Raw genomic sequence first — 22,214 nt, forward strand, 5'->3', positions numbered from 1 at the left:
TGAAAATTGTCATGACCTATAGAAAATATATAACAAGTAGAATGATGTCATCTGCAAAAGGGACACCATATCCACCTACATGTATAAAGAGGCTCGTGAGAGAAATCTTGAAGAATCATAGGAGTTCTCTGAGATTATAATTTGTGTATTGTATTTTTTGTTGGAGAAGGGATCAACAGATATGTCTGAGTGCCCATTCCTACTGTGATGAAGTTTCAGAGGGAAGAGTTTCTGCAAATGTAAGGACTACAGGACAGCGTGACCTGTTAACAAATACATAGCTATTTTAGCATATGCAAACTGAAACACTAGTTTTTGCAAGAACCTTAACAGAAACATATATTTTATGTCATAAAGTAAAATTTGCCAATACCACAATAGAGAGTAATAAAAGTAAAATTATTTAACAACAAGAAATTATTCCTCTTTTTTAGATTTAGAAAACAAGATGTAATCCTTACTTTTGGGCAAAATAGTGTGTTCTTATAAGTACATATAACTAAAATATTGGCCTTACCTCTGTTTTCTTTTCTTTACATTTATTTTCTTTAGTCATATAAACCTTGAAAATATTTGTTCTTTTCAAATATTCAGAAACCATAGCCAAGGAATATCGAAGTTTGCTTACATATAAATACTTTTAGCACATTTACGAATTATTTAGTAAATGTCAGAATAAAATTAGAAAACTTTTAAAGGTTACTTGATAAAAAATTATTGAATTCAAGTTGAAATGACACATATTATGAATGATACTAAGTACCGATGTTATTTTAACTCTATTTTCCATAATAGTGAAAGCTACATAGGGATAAGCAAAAAAGTATATTTCTATATATTTAATTATGTCTAAGGACATCAGTTGATATATATTGAAAATTTACACCAGTTGATCTACCCCATTAATGTATTATAGTATAAATTATAAAATTAGACCAAGATATTTAAAGAGTACATGATCTCTTTAAAAATTTCTTATTTCTTAATTACATTTTCTCCATATGTATTCAAATACTGAGATGGTTGAAAATTTAGCTTTACAATTATGGGTTTTAAAATGACATCCAGTTTGCACTGCAGTTCCAAGTGGATGAAGAGAAAATGGGAAATAAATGAATGCTCGCATTTTAAGGCCATCATGGTAATTCTATTTCAATTGCCATATGAATAACAGAAGTTAAACTTATCCTAAAATTTGGGTTGGAGATGTTAAATATCATTTGGAAAATAAATTACACAAAGCCATCTCTCTCTCTCTCTCTCTCACACACACACACACACACACACACAAGCACAGATGCATATACACACACACACAAACTCCCTTTCCCCAGAATCTATTTGTTATAATAGCACATATAATATAAAGAAATGTAGTTCAAAATAGAATTTCATTTCATTATATTAAGTGAAATACAGAGAGACAAAGAAAGACACACAAAACAAATATTGCATGTTCTCACTCATCCCTGGGAGCTAAAAGGGTTATCTCGTGGAAGTAGAAAGTAGAATGATAGACACTTAAGGCTTAGAAGTGTGTAGGGATGAGAGTGGAGGAGGATGAGAGGTTGATCCGTGTGTTCAAACACACAGTTAGACAGAAGGTATAAGTCCTAATGTGTGATGGCAATAATAGGGCGAATATAGCTAGCAACAATATATTTCATATTTCAAAGTAGTTAGAAAAAATAACTTGAAATATCCCCAACGCATAAAATGAGAAGTACTCAAAGTGATGGATACTCCAGATACCCCAACTTAATCATTATACATTATATGCATGTAACAAAACATCACGAGTACCCAACAAATATGTCGTATATTGTGTATCAATTTAAAAAAGAATAAAAAAGAAACGTAGTTCATATTATACTGTAATTTTTTGTTACTTCAATTTGCAATGTTGTTTTCTGAATAAAGTTTATCTTTCTCACATATTTCAATTCTTTTCTATTGAAATAGTGAAGATAGTTATAAGTTGATCACTTTATATCTTATCTCAGAGTGTGTATGATAAGTTCAGCATTCATTCATGAAAATTAGCATTCCTTGTTCTCTCAAACATCAAAAATACAATAGAAAACTGATTCTTTTTACGTCTAATTTCTTACCATCTCTTCTATTTACCTGTTATTTTTTAGTCTAATTTCTATTTACTACAGATGTCAAGAAGTCATAGTTTTGAGAATTTTGTGATTACAGAGAAATATACTATGGAATTATTTAAACCACAGCCTGAAAATATTTTGCTTTCTATTTGAATAGAAATATGTGCTTCTATTTGGAATTGATGTAAATATTTCAGGGTGACTGTTCCTGTTCCTTTGCAGAGGTTGCTTTCTATAAGTAGAAGAGGCAGTGGAATAAGCAGACTTACAGAGATTTCATTATGCTTTATTTCTACTTCCAGCCAAGCAAATCCTCATTCAAACTTCTTTGAAGTCTGTATTCTCTTCCTTAATACTGGGCAAAGACACAGTATAATAAATTTTCTGAAAACCCAAGTTACGAGGTTCCGTTAAGGCAATTAATGATAAAATTAAAAATCCCTGACGAATGCAAGATGGTACACGTTCTCATATACTAAATGCCCATCTCATTAGAGAATAACTGATTGCTAAACTATGAGTTATTGTAAATTAGTTCAAATATGAGAGATCACCAAATATTTCCAAAGTAAATAAAATTTTTTAAAAAAGGCATTGTTAAAGAGTAAAATTTTTGCAGATGAAGATCAGCAAGATGGATTAACCAGGTTGAGAAACACATTGGCAAACTCCAAAAGGTAGATGGGAATAAGATAAACAGAGGACAGCAAGACCTTTTCCTGGAAAAACTGGACTGTCCAACTTTGTAGGAATATTAGAAATCAAGGGCTGTTATGAGAGGTGTAGCTACTTTATGAACGATGATGAGTGGCCTTTGCACCAAATCAGTTACTATTTATAGTTTTTATTTTTTCATGAGTTATTCCTATGGGATAAATAACCTTCCACTACCTTCATATACCCAGCAAAAGCACAGTATCTGAAGCAAAGAAGTAGCCAGTAAAAAAGCATAATGTGAGTAAATGAAGGCAGGAATAAATAAAGAGGTGAATAAATGCATGAAATCAAGTATTTTAGAATACTTATTCTGGCAGCAGTAAAATATTTTAAACAATTTTGAAAAGCACCTAAAGATTTGAAAAGAACATGTAAATTTAAATCGTCCTTGAATATTACACATATATAAATCAGTGTTACAAGTTCATAAAATCCACAAGAGATGCATCACTACAGTTCCTCAAATGTTAAGGTTTAGGGTAGGTATATCAGAGTTCTAAGTTTATTTTAGCATTTGGCTTTTTATTGGCATTAGCATTCTGTATTTTTTAAAGTACCATTCTGAATAGATGTTTAAAATATTAAAGATAATTATCAATATTATTTCTGATATTTTAAAACGCCATGTTGTATAAAATCACAATGAGACAGAATGTTATATTGAACTATGAATACAATAGCATTGGGAATGATGTCATTACTAAAGACTTCTTTTTGCTTTTTATCATCCCTAAGGGAAGAAATAAAAACTACATTCAGATTGCTTTATTTAAATCATGCTAGAATATCATTATAGTTTTAAAACATTGGATATGTTTTTTAAAAATTACAGAAAAGTAGAAAAAAATAATCAGCTCCTTTGTTGAACACAGTATCTATGTAAAATTAAACAAACATTATATAAAGTTGTACATTCTTTCTTCAACAAGCAAGCAAAGTGGGAGAAGCTTCACATTGATGAAGGCACACAAAACAATTGATGCTGGAATTTTCTATCATTGTATATGTTGTCTTTGTGGCTTTTTATACCAAGTCATTATAAAACGAGTCAAGCATTACATACTCTACTGATTCTTTATGAGTAAGAATATACAGATAAAATTGATAACAAAATAACTAAATTATAACATCTTATACTTGTATAAATATATTTAAAAGCTATGATTATGGAAATGGTGATACATATGAACAAATTAGTTACCTCCTGAAATTTGTGTGCATTCAGTCAATGTTTATTATAATTTTTTTCTATCTTGAACAAATAAAAATTAATTCAAATATTTTCACAAAACAATTACAGGATTTTACTGGTGTTCATGTGAAATTTCAGAACACCTATATATTATATGTAGACTTCATCAAATTAGAGGTATCTGTATAGACTTGTGGATAAACACACACACATATGGTTTTAAATCTGTATGTTCATACATATACGTATAGTCCTTACTGTACCAGGAGAGGGTCTGAGAACAGCAAAAGTCTAATAGCACTGAGTCTGAGTCCACCTTCTCTTGCCACATCTTAGCTTCCATATATCATTTTCAACTAAATAAAAGAGTCCTCAGAGAAATGGCTGATTCTAAGCAAAAGTTCATAGTGATACTGGAAACACCATTTGTATCAGAAAGTCAAATGTGTTAAAAAAAACTTATGGGGCATGTTGAAAGGACACAGATGTCAGCTTGAAAAAAGCTACCATTAGAGAAATTTAGGATAATTTGAGCTTTAAGATGAATACATTTGGCTCCCTGTATCCAGGATTTCTATATCCATGGGTTCAACCAAATGTAGATCAAAAATACAGAAATAAATGTGTCTGGCTGGGCGTGGTGACTCACTCCTGTAATCCCAGCACTTTGGGAGGCTGAGGTGGGTGGATCACCTGAGGCCGGGAGTTCAAGACCAGCCTGACCAACATGGAAAAACACCGTCTCTACTAAAAATACAAAAAAACTTTAGCTGGGTGTGGTGGCACGTGCTTGTAATCCCAGCTACTCGGGAGGCTGAGGCAGGAGAATCAGTTGAACCTGGGAGACAGGGGTCGCGGTGAGCCAAGATCGTGCCATTACACTCCAGCCTGGGCAACGAGAGCAAAATTCTGTCTCAAAAAAAGAAAATAAAAGAAAAGAGAAGAAAAATATTGTGTCTGTACTGAACTTGTAAATAGATCTTTCTTGCCATCATTTCCTAAGCCATACAGTACAAAAACTATTTACCTAACATTTACTTTGTATTAGCTGTTATAAGTAATCTAGAAATAATTTAAAGTATATGAGAGGATGTACATATGTTATATGCAAGTACAATGCCATTTTATAACAGGGACTTAAGCATCCATAGATTTTAGTATCTGAGAGTGGCCTAGATCTGATCCCCTAGGGATACTGAAGAATGACGATAGTCCCATAAGATTATAATGAAGCATATAGAGAAACCTGATATATGGGACTTGCTATTAGCATTGCAGATCAAATTAGGGACAATAATTTATATTAAGCAGTGGTGCTTGGACATTTCATTTTCATCTTAAAATATACATACATAAATTTAAATATATATATTATATATATAAATATATATTATCTAGTTTTCTGTAAGTACACTCTATGATGTTTGTACAATAATGAAATCGCCTCATAATGCACTTCTCAGAATACAATCGTGTCAATAAGCAATGAATGGTTGCATTTTATTTTAACATAAATGCATGGACATAATACAAAAGAAGTGTTACATAGGCTTTATGTCACCTTTATCCCCAGTGATACTGCCCAGAGGCAACAAGTTTTAACTTCCTTATTTTCTTGGTTCATCTGTAGATTACCTATATTGTTTTACATATAGATACACATATATACATAAATTTTTATATAACAATATTATAATATATATTATATATATTTTTGTGTGTAGGCATATGTACATATATTCCATTTGTTGATACTTTAACTTTGGACAGTTTCAATTAACTATCCACAAAAGAGCATTGACTATTATGGAAAAAGAACTGTAAATGAATTATAAATAAACTCTATTTCTCTTTCTTAGTAATATCCATAAGATTTTTCTTAATTCCACTATTTATTGCTTTAATCTTTTGTATAATATATTTACACCCATTTCTCTGAATTAACTGCACAGCAGTACATTTTGGCTAAGTAAGATGAGCACATTTTAATTCTTAAACTTTTCTCCATCTCTAGTACGTTTCTCTAACTTTCAAATCCTTCTAGTTGTGTTGTTTTGGTTTTGCTTTTACCTTGACAAGCTGTATAACTTTTATGTGTTAAAAAATATCGTGTCCCCAAGCTGTATTTTTATTTTACATCTAGACAAGAAAACAGAAATAACTTAAAATCATTATGCATTACAGAAATGACTTGTATACTTGGACCTGTAGAAAATAACATTATATAATCATTTTTTATTCAAATGTGTTCTTAGATGTAAATTAGGATCATTTCTAAATGTGAAGAACAGATCCTCCTGTCACATTGTTGCATTCCATATGTTTCAATATCAGTCCATATTTTTGTTTGCTTTGCATTTGCACCATGATTTTTGAACATATATTTTCCTGAAATATCTATTTTTTTCTTTCCTGTTGACAGAAGAATCATATGCCCTTATCATATTGCTAACATCCAGTTTCTTAACATCACATTAGCAATGCACAGCAACTAATAGTCTATTCCTAAGAAAAGAGGACTAATGTGCTAACTCCATCATTTTGGCAACTTGGACTCTTTTTGGACTTCTCTTCTATGGTCATAGTTAGGCTTGCATCTTGCAGTCTAATGTAGTTAGTTGTACCAGCTGCTATAATATCCACATTCTAGTTGTTGGGATGGGTGTGGGAGAAGAGGGTATGAACCTTGCCTTTCAAGTATACCACAAGGAAGTTACATATGTAATATAGCTTCAGTAATTTCAGTGTCAACTTATTTAAGATGTTAAGACAACAGACATTATATGAACACAACTTGTTGCAAGAAAGTCAATAACTATAGTTATTTGCTTGATTATCATGTGCTAGAAGTAAAATATTATTATGAGAGAAACAAAGAAGAAACTAAGAGGAGTAATAGCAATGTCTGAGAAACATTCTATTAATGTTTCTTAAACATTCTATTAATCTAGTTTTCTGTAAGTACACTCTATGATGTTTGTACAATAATGAAATCGCCTCATAATGCACTTCTCAGAATACAATCGTGTCAATAAGCAACGAATGGTTGCATTTTAACATAAATGCATGGACATAATACAAAAGAAGTGTTACATAGGCTTTATGTCAACTTTATCCCCAGTGATACTGCCCAGAGGCAACAGCAATAACAATGCACCTATTTTCTTCTTCAACATGGTTTTCTCCCAATCTGGGACTTCTTGTTCTTATTTAGAGCCATGTTTCTTAAGACTTTTCTTTCCTGATATTCCTGAATTATAAATCTCTTTCTTGAATATGATTTTCATTTTACAGAATACATTCTTTTCTCTCTCATTTTTTTGTCTCAAAATGAATTGGTTATATTTGAAAATATCTTTCTTTTGCTCTCATGTTTTGAGTAATTGCTGAGAATGTATGGATTTTGGTTAAATATCATGTTTTCACAAACATTTTCCCAAAAATAGTGTTGCTGATGAAAAACATGTTAGAATTTCTGAGTTTTATCTTTTGTAGATGAACTGTTGCTCTAAAAAATTTTTAACTTTGTTTTCTAAATTTTCTGAAAAAGATGTATCAAAAATGCCATCCATTTTTTATGAATCATGATGTTTAAAATTCAGTAAGATCTTTCAATCTGAAGCTTTGGAATTTTTCCTTCACTCCGCAAACTTTTAATTTTTATTTATTTATTTATTTTTATTATTATTTCTTCCATGTCCCTCTTTCTCTCTTTTTCTGTAATATTTGTTTAGATAAATTGCAAACTTCATCGATATTTGAAATGGTTTGTCTCTGTGTCCCCACCCAAATCTCATGCTGTATTGTGATCCCCACATGTTGGAGGAGGGGCCTGATAGGAGGTGACTGAATCATACTGGCAGACTTCCCCCTTGCTGTTCTTGTAATAGTGAATGAGTTCTCACAAGGTCTGGTTGTTTAAAAGTGTGTAGCACCTCTGCCTTCTCTGTCTCTCACTGGCCATGTGAAGATGTGCTTGTTTCACTTTCGCCTTCCACCATAGTTATTTGTTTCCTAAGCACTCCCCACCAGGCACTCCACCACCCAGCCATGCTTCCTGTACAACCCGTGGAACTCTTAGTCAGTTAAGCCTATTTTATTTATAAATTACCTAATCTCAAGTGTGTCTTTATAGCAGTGTGATAATGGACTAATACAGAAAATTAGTAGCAGAGAAGTGGGCCATTGCTATAAAGATACCTGAAAATGTGTAAGCAGCTTTGAAACTGGGTAATGGGCAGAGGTTGGAAGAGTTTGGAGGGCTCAGAAGAAGACAGGAATATGAGGAAAGGTTTTTAACATCTTAGAGACTTGTTAAATGGTTTTGCCCAAAATGCTGATAGTGATATGGACAGAGATGGTCAGGCTAATGAGGTCTCAGATGGAGATGAGGACTTTATTGAGAACTGGAGTAAAGGTCACTCTTGATATGCTTTAACAAATATATTGGTGACATTGTGCCCCTACTCTAAGGTCTGTTGAACTTTGACCTGAGAGAGATAATTTAGGGTATCTGGCAGAAGAAATTTCTTTCTTTCTTTTTTTTTTTTTTGAGACAGTCTCACTCTGTCACCCAGGCTAGAGTTCAGTGGCACAAGTTTGGCTTACTGCAGCCTCTGCCTCCGGGGTTCACGCCATTCTCCTGCCTCAGTCTCCCAAGTAGCTGGGTCTATGGGAACCCACCACCACACTTGGTAAATTTTTTTTGTATTTTTAGTAGAGATGGGGTTTCACCGTGTTAGCCAGGATGGTCTCAATCCCCTGACCACATGATCTGCCCACCTTGGCCTCCTATAGTGCTGGGATTACAGGCGTGAGCCACTGTGCCCAGCCCCCAGAAGAAATTTCTGAGTTGCAAAGCTTTCAAGTGTGACCTGGCTGCTCCTAAGAGCATTTGCTCATGCTTATGAGCAAAGAGATAATCTGAAATCAGAACTTACATTTAAAAAGGAAGCAGAGCATAAAAGTTTGGAAAATTTGCATCACAGCCATGTGGTAGAAAAGAAAAACCCATTTTCAGGAAAGAAATTTGACCCAACTGTAAACATTTGCATGCGTAAAGAGAAGACAAATGTCAATAGCCAAGACAATGGGGAAAATGCAGCCAGGGCATTTCAGAGACATTCACAGCAGCCTCTCACATCACAGGGCTGAAAGTGAAGAAGAAGAAAATGGTTTTGTGGGCCAGGCCCACAACCCTGCTACTCTGTGCAGCCACGGGACATGGTACCCTGTGTCCAAGCCACTCTAGCTCTATCCATAGCTAAAATGGGCCAAAGTACAGCTCAGGCCATTGCTTCACAGATGCAAATCCCAAGCCTTGGTGGCTTCCACATGGTGTTAATCCTGTGGGTGTGCAGAAGGTGAGAAATGAGGCTTGGGAGCCTCCATCTAGATATCAGAAAATGTATGGAAAGGCCTGGATGTCCAAGCGGAAGTCTGCTGCAGGGGCAGAGCTCTCATGGAGAATCTCTACTAGGGCAGTGTGGAGGGGAAATGTAGGGTTGGAGTCCCCACACAGAGTCCCCATTGGAGCACTGCCTATTGGAACTGTGAGAAGAGGACCACCATCCACCAGACCTCAGAATGGTAAACACAACAGCTTCCTTCATGCACCTAGAAAAGCTGCAGATACTCAATGCCAACCCATGAAAGCAGTCTTGGGGGCTGTACCTTGCAGAGCCACAGGGGTGGAGCTGCCCAAGGCCTTAGGATCCTGCCCCTTACATCAGTGTGGCCTAAATGTGAGACATAGCAGCAAAGCAGATTATTTTGGAGCTGTAAGATGTAATGATTATCCTGCTGGATTTCAGACTTGCATGGGGTCTGTAGCCCCTTTGTTTTGGCCAATTTATCCCTTTTGGAATGGGAGCATTTGCCCAATGCCAGCACTCCCACTGTACCTTGAAAGTAATGAACTTGTTTTTGATTGTGCAGGCTCATAGGCAGAAGGGACTTGCTTTATCTCAGATAAGACTTTGGACTTGGACTTTTGAGTTAATGCTGGAATGAGTTACGACTTTAGGGGAATGTTGGGAAGGTATGATTGTGTTTTGAAATGTGAGAAGGATATGAGATTTGGGAGGGCCTGGGGCAGAATGGTATGGTTTGGCTCTGTGTCCCCACCCAAATCTCATGTTGAATTGTAATCCCCACATGTTGGAGGAGGGGCCTAGTGAGAGGTGATTGAATCACGTGAGCAGACTACACCCTTGCTGTTCTCGTAATAGTGAATGAAATCTCATGGGATCTAGTTGTTTAAAACTGTGTAGTGTCTCCCCCTTCTCTCTCACCTGCCATGTGAAAATGTGCTTGCTTCCCCTTCATCTTCTGCCATGATTGTAAGTTTCCTAAGGCCTCCCTAGCCATGTTTCCTATATAGCCTGCAGAAATCTGAGTCAATTAAACCTATTTTCTTTATACATTACCAGTCCCAAGTATGTCTTTTTAGCAGTGTGAAAATGGACTAATACAGTATTCCACTATGAAACATTTTTTTCAAATGTTGTAAATTCCCCCCAACTCTTTGTTTCTAGAATTTTACATCAAGCTTTTTAACTTGCTATCTCACAGTAATAAAACTATCTTAACTTCCAAAAGTACAGTCATATTCTCTGATTTTGTTTTCTCAGACTAACCTATTATTTGCTAGATATTACCTTTTCATGAATCTTTCTAAAATACTAATTAGAATTATCTAAATTGTATTAGGTCCCTGGATTATTTTAGGCTCTTCTAATGTTAGTTATCTTTTGGGTTGTTAAATTTCCTCATAGGCATACATTTCTTATTTGTGTTTTTATGTTTAAAAATATTAAAACAGTGGCTTGGTTGCCATAAAAGCTTGATTGGAATTGCTATTCCTTGTGAAACTCTGTTTCAGCATTTGGCCTCTTCCTTAAATGTAAAGCTTGATCTTGACTTCTGTGAAATATACCAACCTACTGGTTTTACTTCAGGATATTTGGGCTGGGAGCACAGATTTATGCTTCCTCCACTGTCCATCCTGTCTTCCCAAAATAAATGTGGCTTAATTCCAAACCGTCAATATCTACACTAGGAGTTCAACCTTACTTGGGGTCTTTAGACTGGATTCACCTGCTTTAACCTGTACACCCATGTCTTTAGTGCCACTTTTTCTATTAAAATTCAGAAATTTAACTAGTTCATTCCCACTTACTGGACCTGCTGACTTCAATCATTTCCAGGGCTCAACAGGAAGGAAGAAATTCTACCTCCACTGACTTGCCCAATTCTGGGTTCCTGATGGGTCTAATTAATGCTGTAATGTATCACTCACTCAATATGAGCCCTATTGCCTTAGACCTTTCAAAAATGAGCCTGGCTCATTGTTATCCCATTCTTCACACAAGTTTAAGAACTACTTTTGATTATTTTTGTATGCCTTAGATTTTAAGAAGAAAGGTAAATAAATATATGCTTTCAGTATTCCATGTTGAACAGTGAAGTAGGAGGTACTTAAAATCTTTGTAGATCTTAAATAATGGCATAGAAAGAAAAAGAGCATTTTTTCAATATTAAAATGAGAATACAATCAATAACACTGGAAGCAGATGCTTCAAATTGTCCTTGAAACATAGTGGCATAAAATTCTTTTGGGAAGAAAATTATTTATCCAAAAGGAATTTTTTTCAAAAATATTTATATTGTTTAACTATACAAAATAAAAATTTCATTAAAGTTTTGGAGGTGAATACAATTAAAATCCAAGTCATTTATTTAATTTAATTGATTACAGTCATCTTTTGATATCCATAGGGGACTGGTTTCAGGATCCCTATGGGTACCTAATCCAGGGATGCTCAAGTTCCTAATATAAAATGGTGTAGTATTTGCATATAATTTACACACATCCTCCCATCTACTTTAAATCATCTTTAGATTGCTTGTAAAACCTAATAAAATGTGAAGGCTATGTATAAGGTTGTTATAGTTTCAAAATTTATATTATTTCTTAGTGTAATATTGTTAATTGTTTTGAATATTTTTTATCCACAGTTGGTTGAATCCATGGATGTGGGACCCACTGATTTGGAGAGCCAAAAGTAAACAATTTACTAGAAGTAAGTACAAGTATTCTAAGTTTTTAAAAGCTTAAAGCTCTCAAAATAATCACATCTGTCAAATGGGTGATAGCACACATTGCTATGCAAAGCCTCCAGTCAATCACATATACCTAGCAGGTGATGGCATACATTCGTGTGAAATGAACAAAGTTTGAAGAACTATGAAATTGCAAAAACAGAAAATTAGATTGAGGTCTTATCTTAAATAGTTGGGCGAACTTTAACCTGTCACTTAAACTCTAAATTTCTGTTTCTTCATCTGAAAAGTGGAATATATAGGATTTTCTTGAAGAATTTTTAAGAGGATGACAATAAATTTTACATATACTTTATATGTTACAGATGTTAGATAGTAATGTTAAAAAGACACTTGCAGTGCCAACAAACTGAACATCTCTTTAAGGGATATTTACATATCTCTATTCTGATATATTAAGGGTATAAAAAAGGTAATTTATTAATTTACTCAGTAGTTATTTACTGAATACCTGTCATGCACCATACTAGATGTTCCAATTATTGTGGTAGACAAGATGGATATAATCCCTGCTTCCCTTATGCTTACAAACTAATGACTATATATCAATTCAGAATCATCATTTCTCAATAATGTGGAAACCTGGATAAACAGGGGCAGTAAAGAGAAAACAAATGAGCATAATAATACTAAGAATTCTCATGCTGTACTGTCACTACTGCATGGTGTGTGGAGCCTCATCCACACTATTCTGATTAAAGCCATACATTTACTGAAAGGTGCAGCTGTCTGAGAAATGTGCATCTCTCCAACACTTGTGACTATTCGACATGTCTCAAGTGTTTTATAAAGTGGTTTATATGTGCTTATCTTTTCCTTTTTACAACATAATATCACATTCTACATTTCAAATAGGCACATAATGAAGCAGGATCGGAGAGAGAATGTCACATAGCTCATTAACTGTGAAGTCAATAGTTTATCCCAGTGTTAAGGGCTGAGTTGTGTACCCCTAAAGTTCATATGTTGAAATGCTCAGCTCTGGTACCTTGGAATGCAGTTGTATTTGGAGATAGTGTTTCCAAAGAGGTAATTAAGTTAAAAGGAGGCCACGAGGATGGGCCCTAATCCAATATGACTGTGGTCCTTATAAGAAAAGGAAAGTAGGACATAGAGAGAAACAGAGGTTAGAGCAGGTGAAGACAAAGGGAAAATACAGTCATCTGCAAGCTAACAAGAGAGACCTCAAAATGAATTAACCCCACTGATACCTTGGCCTTGCACTTCTATCCTTCAGAATTGTGAGAAAATAAATTTATGTTATTTAAGTCCTCCAATCTCTGGAATTTAGTTATGGCAGCCCCAGCAAACTGACATACTCAGATTGGACTGACTTCAAGTAAATGGTTTATATGGAAAATTTATGGAACTTATAAGGACTTTATAAAGAAACAGAGATATTCTATAGATTATTAATTATTTCTCAGCACATAAAAGATATTCTCTATGTAAAAAAGAAAACATCATTGCATTCCAATTCTTATATCTAAGGTATAACTTTTAAGAAAAAAATGAGTAAAATGTTACCAGAAATACAGACACTATTAACAGGGGTTATTATTTGATGGTAAGATAATATGTATCTCTTTTTATATTTAACATATTTATTCTATATGATCTAGTATGTTTCTTCAATTAACATTTCATTTTAAAATACTTATTAAATACTATTTTAAGTATTTCTATCAATAATTATTGAAATCTGTTACAAGAAATGAATTTGCTGGATGCTGTGAGGACAAAGCAGGGGAAGAACACAGATTTCTAAAGCATAATCCTTGTAAATGCATCCACTGTGACTTGCTTCTCTAAATCATGTTTTAAAATAGTTGGTAGCTTCTTTGTTATTGATTTTTTTTTGTACTGATGATAAATCATCCACTTCTATCACAGGCAATCTTTCTTATTAGGAAATTCCAGAATATTCCCCTCTAAGTATATTTCTTTTTTCTTTTTTCTTTTTTTTTCTTATTTGAGATGGAGTTTTGCTCTTGTCTCCCAGGCTGGAGTGCAATGGCTCAATCTCCTCTCACTGCAACCTCTGCCTCCTGGGTTCAAGTGATTCTCCTGTCTCAGCTTCCCGAGTAGCTGGGATTACAGGTGTGACCCACTATGCCCAGCCCCAATTTCTTAAGATAAGGGGTGGGGACATAATTCAAGTCCTACTGCAACACCCAGGTAAATAGGGGAGTCTAATCATTTCCCTGTTGCTATTGCCAATTGTACTGGAGAGTTCAAGGACTGGTTTTTACTGCTATGGGGATAATCTTGCCATGTAGACTTCTGAGGCTGAGTTACCTGTTGGTTTCCCATGTTTGAACTCCAATAATAACATGCTTATAGTTGACACGCCCAGTTATTTTGGCTCTTCCTTAGGGTCAGGAAAAGCTCCACAGGGCAATTATAAGTCATACCCAAAACAGCCACTGTCCCTGAGATTTGGGTGCCTATTTTGAGCCAGAGTAAAGCCCAAACTCTTCCGTCTCTTCTGGTCAATACTCCTTTTGGGGCATTTGAGCCTATGGTCGCTACACTCTTCCTTTCTAGAGAGGTGTTCTGAAAACCCAGAGATGTGTTCTAGTGACATGTCTTTGCAATGCTAGCATAACTTCCCGCCTTTTCCCAAAAGCATTGACATGCCTCCTCTTCAAACGTACACATAAAGGAGGACCATTCCAGTCTTTCTTTACAAATCACACAGTAAGTACTAAATTGCTGCTTGATTTCTACATTAAAGAGACTAGCTTTTTGTAAGTAATACTTTTGAATGAAATCTCAATCTCATTTTAGATCTGTTATTCAAAGAAGATAAATAACTGGCCTAAAGTTAATGATTGGGGTTGAATATACATTTAAGACAGCATCCCACACTCCAGCATGTTTCTCCCACCTCCCAATCTCCCTTTTTAAAATTTTGTATGTAATCCCATGTGCTCTTTTCATTTCATTGTAATTGTCTTCTTAATTAAGAATCTATGACTTGTTTCCTTTCCCTATCATTTCCTCTCTCATAACGCAGCAAAACAATGTGGCAAAATCAGTTATTAATATTTTAATCGTTGTTACTTAAGTAATGTAATTAGTGCTCATTAAAAAAACAATAAAAGACTATTTTAATCCTATTTTTTCTTTATGAGTCTCTACTTGTTTGCACAGATTTGTAATAGGGAAAAAAAGTTGATATAGTAAACATTATTTTCCTTCCTTTTCTTTTTCTTTGTTCTAGCAGTTGTTCACTGAATCAACTGGTATACCGAAATTCTGTCTTTTGAGCAAAGGCATAGGTCCCAGACAGTGGAGTGGGAACAAATATATAGAGACAGTGTCTGGGGGAAAGGGGAAGAAAAGAAGAATAAACAGCAGAGACAACTCATACGCTATTTCTTTGCAACTGAATGAAGTCAACAAAACTCATGGAAAACAGACACTATTCTCTGAGTTCCACAAAAAACAGAGCCTGAGGCAAAGAACCTGTATGTTAACAATTATTTGGCAGGGAGCATTGCCAGGGAAGTAAGAGTGAAGAGGAAAAGGGAGTACAATAAGAAAGAAGGAAGATAAAATACAAAGTGATGTGTTGCTAAGCTTGTGATGGCTTAGCATCAAAACAAAACTGTAACACTTGGAGGCGTCTCCCAAGAGGCTGCTTGGAATTACTTCATTTCAGAACAGTTCACAGTGAGTGAAAGGGAGGGGAGAAAGATTGAGCAATTAATCTGCTGTCTCTTTCCTGTCTTCTGTCGCTGTATATGCATGGGGTATAGATAACTCCCTTGACCCCCACAGTCACTAAGTTCTGGGTTGTGTTTTCTAGCCCTTTAAAGTAGCCACTGGTGAAATTAAAGCCATCACAGGCCCATTCGTGCCTGTGACCTTTCCCTAGCAGGAAGTGCATGGAGAGAAGGGGCATGTTACATAGTGGTGAAGGCAGCAGCCATCGCACCCTGAGGTTTAGAACTGTGGGCAAACAGTGAGCCATTGGTAGAACTGATTCCGCAAGGAAGAAAGACAAATAATTGAAGATCAGAACTGTGACAATTTTGGAAGGTACCTGATACAGTTCGGATATGTTTTCCCACTCAGTTCTCATGTTGAATTGTAATTCCCAGTGCTAGAGGTGGGGTCTGGTGGAAGGTGTTTGGGTCATGGGGGCAGATCCCTCATGGCTTGGTGCTGTCTTTACAATAGTGATTCTCTCAATATCTGATTATTTAAAAGTGTGTGACACCTTCCCCACAATTCTCTTGCTTGTTCTTGCCCTGACCATGTAACGTGCCTTTTGTTCCCACTTCACCTTCCACCATGATTGAAAGCTCCCTGAGGCTTCACCAGAAGCTGAGCAGATGCCAACACCATGCTTCCTCTAAAGCTTGCAGAACTGTGAGCCAATTAAACCTCTTTTCTTTATTAGTTACTCAGTCTCAGGTATTTCTTTATAGCAATGCAAGAATGGCCTAATAGAGTATCCAGTAAAAGATAAACTTTTCTATTCACCTGACAGTATAAGTCTGAGTGAGAAATTATCTTTTTTACACTTTAAAAATTTCCTACCTCCTATAGAAAAAGGTCTTATCTAGCAATGTGCAAAGCAATCATAATCAGGGGCTGTTTATAAAGGTGGTAAGATACATCCAAACATGTTTATGCTCATAATTTTGTTACATCATTGATATCGAGATGTGAAATGGACTCTCAGGAATCACAGCTCAGAAACATCAGAGAACACTGATGAGACAGTTTCAAAGTATTATAGTTAAAACTAAACTTAAATAAAACTGTAAGTCAGTGAAAACTAAATAAAACAACCTGGAGGAATAGCAGGGGAAATGAAGAGATCAATGAAGGGTTTCTTTGATGAGATTCATTTCTCTGACTTCACAGGATACTGAAGAAAGGAACTTTGTGTACAATTATCTTTAAGGACCTTGTATTAAATTCTAAATTTCTTTTAAAACATAACAAACAAACAAGCAATAGCAATAAAAATAGATTTCTTTTTATAGTTACAAAATGAATAGGCTGATTGATAAAAGACAATCTTTTCTCTCTGCCCTTTTCAATATCTAAAATTAGAGAAAGAGTGGCAGAGATAAGGTTATGGCTTTGTCTCTCAAGTGAGGAAATAGTCAGAGGCCACATCAACTTAGGACTCTCAGAGACTTTTCATGGTATGGCAGTTTTCAGCCACACATTAACCGAACTCCTCTGCCATCTCTATCTTCCCAGTCAATCTCTGCTCTGTGTGAGATCCCCAGGTGCGTATGGCATGACCCTAGAACGGTGCACAAAGAGAAATGAGGTCAAGATTAATGTCCTTTGTGGAATACAAGGTGTAGAGGTAAAATTTAAGTTGAAAGAGAAAGCAAAATTATATTTTGTGTACAATCGAGTTTGTTGACTAACATTCTCTGTCTTTCCTTACTGTCTCACTGTAAATATATACAAACTCAGAATATTGACAACTCATCATAAATATACAAATGGAATTATATCTTATTGTTTAGTTTGCTTCATTTAGTAAATATTACCAAAATCAATAATGATGTAAAAAGTACATTGAAGTAATATATTAAAGTGTATAGATGTGCCATGTTGTACTCATTTGTACTTCTGTTAGTAGATATCTTGGTATATATAAACTGTGATCAAAGTTATGACTGCTCCCTGAACAAGCATTTTTAGAAGAACCAATTACTTATAAAATTTTTAAAGACTCTTAGGGTATTGCAAAATGCGTGTGGAACCCACTGCAGTGCGGCAAAGCTGCTGTAGCCAGACTGCCCCTCTTGATTCCTCCTCTCTGGCAGGGCATCTGTGAAAAAAGGCAGCAGCCCCAGTCAGGGGCTTATAGATAAAACTCCCATCTTTCTGAGACAGAGCATCTGAGGAAAAGGGTGGCTGTGGGCACAGGCATAAATAAATGAGTGCTTTGAAAACAATGAGAACAAAGACACAATGCACCAGAATCTCTGGGACACAGCTAAAGCAGTGTTTAGAGGGAAATTTCTTGCCCACATGAGAAAGCAGGAAAGATCTAAAATCGACACCTTAACATCACAATTAAAAGAACTAGAGAAGCAACAGCAAACAAACTCAAAAACTAGCAGAAGACCATAAATAACTAAAATCAGAGCAGAACTGAAGGAGATAGAGACATGAAAAACCCTTCAAAAAAGCAATGAATCCAGGAGTTGGTTTTTAAGAAAGATTAACAATATAGATAGACAGCTAGCCAGACTAGTAAAGAAGAAAAGAGAGAAGAATCAAGTGGACACAATAAAAAATGATGAAGGAGATATCACCACTGATCCCACTGAAATGCAAGCTACCATCAGATAATATTATAAACACTTCTATACAAATACATTAGAAAACCTAGAAGAAATGGATAAATTCCTAGACACATTCCCCCTCCCAAGACTAAACCAGGAAGAAGTCAAATCCCTGAATGAACCAATAGCAACTTCTGAATTTGAGGCAGTAATTAATAGCCAACCAACCAAAAAAAAGAAAAAACCCAGGACCAGACAGATTCACAGCCAAATTCTGCCAGAGGTACAAAGAACTGGTACAATTTCTTCTGAAACTGTTCCAAACAGTAGAAAAAGAGGGACTTCTCCCTAACACATTTTATGAGTCCAACATCATCCTGATACCAAAACCTGGCAGAGATAAATTAAAAAAAAGAAAATTTCAGGCCAATATCCCTGATGACCTTCGATGCAAAAGTCCTCAATAAAATACTGGTAAACCAAATCCAGCAGCACATTAAAAATCTTATCCACAACTATCAAGTCAGGTTCATCCCTGGGATGCAAGGCTGGTTCAACATACACAAATCAATAAATGTAATCCATCACATAAACAGAACCAATGACGAAAACCACATGATTATCTCAATAGATACAGAAAAGGCCTTCGATAAAATTCAATACCCATTCATGCTAAAAACACTCAATAAACTAGGTATTGATGGAATGTATCTCAAAATAATAAGAACTATTTATGACAAACCCACAGCCAATATCATACTGAATGGGCAAAAAGTGGAAGCATTTCCTTTGAAAACTGGCACAAGACAAGGATGCTCTTTCTCACCACTCCTATTCAACATACCATCGGAAGTTTTGGTCAGGGCAGTCAGGCAAGAGAAAGAAAGAAAGTGAATTCAATGAGGCAGAGAGGATGTCAAATTGTTTTTGTTTGCAGATGACATGATCGTATATTTAGTAAACCCCATCATCTTAGCCCCAAATCTCAAGCTGATAAGCAACTTCAGCAAAGTCTCAGGATACACAGTCAATGTGCAAAAATCACAAGCATTCCTATACACCAATAACAGAAAAACGGAGAGCCAAATCAAGAGTAAACTCCCATTCACAATTTCTATAGAGAATAAAATACCTAAATATAAAAGTTATAAGGGATGTTAAGGACCTGTTCAAGGAAAACTACAAACCACTGCTCAAGGATATAAGAGAGGACACAAACAAGTGGAAAAACATTCCATGTTCATGGAATGGAAGAATCAATATTATGAAAATGGCCATACTACCCAAAGTAATTTATAGATTTAATGCTCTTCTCATCAAGCTACTTTCCTCACAGAATTAGCAAAAAACTACTTTAAGTTTCATACGGAACCAGAAAAGATCTCGTATAGCCAAGGCAATCCTAAGCAAAAAGAAAAAAGCTGGAGGCATCTCGCTACCTGACTTCAAACTATACTACAAGGCTATGGTAACCAAAACAGCATGGTACTGGTACCAGTTACAGATATATAGATGAATGGAACAGAACAGAGGCCTCAGAAATAACACCACACATCTATAACCATCTGATCTTTGACAAAAATGAGCAATGAGGAAAGGATTTCCTATTTGATAAATGTTTGGGAAACCAGACTAGCCATATGGAGAAAACTGAAACTGGACCTCTTCCTTACACCTTATACAAAACTTAACTCAAGATGAATTAATGACCTAAATGTAAGAACTAAAACCATACAAACCTTAGGAGAAAACCTAGGCAATACTATTCAGTTTATAGGCATGGGCAAGGCTTCATGACTAAAACATCAAAAGCATTTGCAACAAAAACCAAAATTGACAAATGGAATCTAATTAACTAAAGACTGTCTGTACAGTGAAAGAAACTATTATCAGAGTGAACAGGCACCCTACAGAGTGGGGGAAAATATTTGCAGTCTATCCACCTGAGAAAGGGCTAATATCCAGAATCTACAAGGAACTTAAACAAATTTATAAGAAAAAAAGATCCCCATCAAAAAGTGGGCAGAGGATATGAACAGGCACTTCTCAAAAGAAAACATTTATGCAACCAACAAATATATGAAAAAAAGTTCATCATCACTGGTCATTAGATAAATGCAAATCAAAACCAAAATGAGACACCATCTCATGCCAATTAGAATGGCAATCATTAAAAAGTCAGGAAACAACAGGTGCTGGAGAGCATGTGGAGAATTATGAATGCTTTTACACTGTTGGTGGGAGTGTACATTAGTTCAACCATTGTGGAAGACAGTATGGCAGTTCCTCAAGGATCTAGAAACTTCACATCCCTTAGAATAAGTCATTCTACTATAAAGACACATGCACATGTATGTTTAATGCAGCACTGTTCACAATAGCAAAGACTTGGAACCAACCAAAATGCCCATCAATGATAGACTGGATAAAGAAAATGTGACACATATATACCATAGAATACGATGCAGCCATAAAAAAGAATGAGTTCATCTCCTTTGCAGGAACATAAATGAAGCTGGAAACTATCATTGTCATCAAACTAACACAGGAACAGAAAACCAAATGCTACATGTTCTCATTCATAAGTGGGAGTTGAAAATGACAACATGTGGACACAGGGAGGGGAACAATACACACCAGGGCCTGTCAGGGGGTGGGGGGCAAGGAGAGGGACAGCATTAGGAGAAATATCTATATGCAGATGACAGGTTGATGGGTACAGCAAACCACTGTGACACATGTATACCTATGTAACAAACCTGCACGTTCTGCACACGTATCCCAGAACTTAAAATATAATAAAAAATACATGTTTTACTTTAATTCACAGATTGTGTGTATCTTACTTAAGATGGTTGGAGGCAGGGTCTCCTGGTATTGTTTTGGTGATTCAGCAGTGTCATTAAGGACTCAGGCCTTTCATTTTGCCTTCTGTTACCCTAGGATATTTGTCCTTCATGATGGTAGGAGGATGATTGCATTTTCAAGTCTTTTGTCCTCATGGAATATTAGCGAATGCAGGAAAGAAATGAAAAATATTAAAGAGTTTTCTTTCCCTTTAAGTCTCTCTTTTACCATTAAGGATGATTTTCCATAAAATTCCTCCTATTACGCTTTCTCTCACATTCCCTTGCCAGTACTGGATCACGTATCAACCTTCAGTCTAATAAAGGAGAATGAATGTACCATAAGGGACTTAAACTAATCAAAATCCATACCCTGGGGCTATTCACATTGCTGTTTAAACAAAGCTTAGCCCCATAAGAAATGTGGGCAAGGCTCTTAGGAAAGCAACCAGATACCTTCAACCAAAATAATTGTCAATATCAAACATATGCCCTAATCATACTTGTTTAATCATTTAATTTCCACACAACCCTGTGAGAAAAACCTCAGTTTTATCTCTGACATTCATATAAGTTAATTAACATGTTCAAAGTCACACAGCTAGAGATTGGTGGAGCTTAGATTTCAATTCAGTCTGAATATTGAGCTCAAGTTCTAAATTAGGACTCTATTATTTTCCAACAGTTCGACTTCGAATTCAGACACTTCTGAAGTAACAGGAAAATAGCTCCACAATGAAGCAAAAATATCTCAATGATAGTTTTTGAAAAACACCTCTTACAAAACATTTTTTTGCACTGAAAATTTAGCTCTCAAGAAATGTGAGGGAGGCACAATTGATGTAATTCAGGGAAGACAGTATGAGACAAAAAATTAACATATTATGAATTTGCCCCAACCTGGACTACAAATCTGTTTTTCAAAATGAATTATGGTTTAATAACAAATGGTGAA

The 22,214-nt window shown here is 35.4% G+C and overlaps 1 long non-coding RNA gene across 2 annotated transcripts in view; it reads left to right on the forward strand.

Annotated features, from left to right (window-relative positions):
• The window catches only part of LOC103882690, a 90,628-nt gene that overhangs the window by 6,124 nt on the left and 62,290 nt on the right, over positions 1 to 22,214 (forward strand). For both annotated transcript variants that reach the window (XR_002520863.2, XR_002520862.2), the window contains exon 2: positions 12,037 to 12,101. This is a non-coding gene — a long non-coding RNA (uncharacterized LOC103882690). The remainder of the gene's footprint in view (positions 1 to 12,036; positions 12,102 to 22,214) is intronic.

The sequence above is a fragment of the Papio anubis genome, chromosome 4, assembly GCF_008728515.1.
Source record: "Papio anubis isolate 15944 chromosome 4, Panubis1.0, whole genome shotgun sequence".
NCBI lineage: Eukaryota > Metazoa > Chordata > Mammalia > Primates > Cercopithecidae > Papio > Papio anubis.